The sequence below is a fragment of the Arachis ipaensis genome, chromosome B3 (assembly GCF_059453495.1).
Source record: "Arachis ipaensis isolate K30076 ecotype BB chromosome B3, ASM5945349v1, whole genome shotgun sequence".
NCBI classification, from domain to species: Eukaryota; Viridiplantae; Streptophyta; class Magnoliopsida; order Fabales; family Fabaceae; genus Arachis; species Arachis ipaensis.
In genome coordinates, this window is record NC_142438.1 from 20,338,312 (window position 1) to 20,339,888 (window position 1,577).

A 1,577-nucleotide genomic window follows, 5' to 3' on the forward strand; every position below is an offset into this window, starting at 1 on the left:
ATCCCAAGTTTCTCCATTACAGAGAGTGGCATTAAGTTTATTCCTGACCCCAGGTCACACAGATCCTTCTCAAAGGTCATAGTGCCTATGTTACAGGGAATTAGGAATTTACCAGGATCCTGTTTCTTTTGAGGTAGAGTTTGCTGAACCAAGGCATTTAGTTCCTTGATGAGCAATGGAGGTTCATCCTCCCAAGTCTCATTACCAAATAATTTGGCATTCAGCTTCATAATTGCTCCAAGGTATTTAGCAACTTGCTCTTCAGTAATGTCTTCATCTTCTTCAGAAGATGAATAGTCATCAAAGCTCATGAAGGACAAAAGGAGGTTCAATGGAATCTCTATGGTCTCTAGATGAGCCTCAGATTCCTTTGGTTCCTCAAAGGGAAACTCCTTATTGGTCACTGAGCATCCCAGGAGGTCTTCCTTACTAGGATTCACGCTCTCCTTCTCCTCTTTGGGTTCGGCCACACCAAGCAAGGTAATGGCCTTGCACTCTCTTTTTGGATTCTCTTCTGTATTGTTTGGGAGAGTACTAGGAGGAGTTTCAGTGACTATTTTACTCAGCTGGCCCACTTGTGCCTCCAAATTTCTAATGGAGGACCTTGTTTCATTCATGAAACTTAAAGTGGCCTTAGATAGATCAGAGACTATATTTGCTAAGCTAGATGGATTCTGCTCAGAATTCTCTGTCTGTTGCTGAGTGGATGATGGAAAAGGCTTGCTATTGCTAAACCTGTTTCTTCCACCATTGTTAAAGCCTTGTTGAGGCTTTTGTTGATCCTTCCATGAGAGATTATAGGTATTTCCATAGGGTTCCCCCATGTAATTCACCTCTGCTATTGCAGGGTTCTCAGGATCATAAGCTTCTTCTTCAGAAGATGCCTCTTGAGTACTGTTGGATGCAGCTTGCAATCTATTAAGACTCTGAGAAATCATATTGACTTGCTGAGTCAATATTTTATTCTGAGCTAATATGGCATTCAGAGTATCAATTTCAAGAACTCCCTTCCTCTGAGGCGTCCCATTACTCACAGGATTCCTTTCAGAAGTGTACATGAATTGGTTATTTGCAACCATGTCAATGAGTTCTTGAGCTTCTGCATGCGTTTTCTTTAGGTGAATGGATCCACCTGCAGAATGGTCCAATGATATCTTAGATAATTCAGACAGACCATCATAGAATATATCCAGGATGGTCCATTCTGAAAGCATGTCAGAAGGACACTTTTTGGTCAGTTGCTTATATCTCTCCCAAGCTTCATAGAGGGATTCACCTTCTTTCTGTTTGAAGGTTTGAACATCCACTCTAAGCTTGCTAAGCTTTTGAGGAGGAAAGAACTTGGCTAAGAAAGCCGTGATCAGCTTATCCCAAGAGTTCAGGCTATCTTTAGGTTGAGAGTCCAACCATATTCTAGCTCTGTCTCTTACAGCAAACGGGAAAAGCATAAGCCTGTAGACCTCAGAGTCAACCCCATTGGTCTTAACAGTATCACAGATTTGCAAGAATTCAGTTAAGAACTGAAAAAGATCTTCTGATGGAAGTCCATAAAATTTGCAGTTCTGTTACATTAGAGA

At 41.3% G+C, this 1,577-nt stretch overlaps 1 non-coding gene across 1 annotated transcript; it reads left to right on the forward strand.

Moving 5' to 3' along the window:
- The first annotated feature begins 1,208 nt into the window (after nt 1–1,208).
- Nucleotides 1,209–1,316, forward strand: LOC148569991 (small nucleolar RNA R71). The gene has a single exon (XR_015908014.1). It is a non-coding gene; the product is annotated as a small nucleolar RNA R71 (small nucleolar RNA).
- The last annotated feature ends 261 nt before the right edge of the window (nt 1,317–1,577 follow it).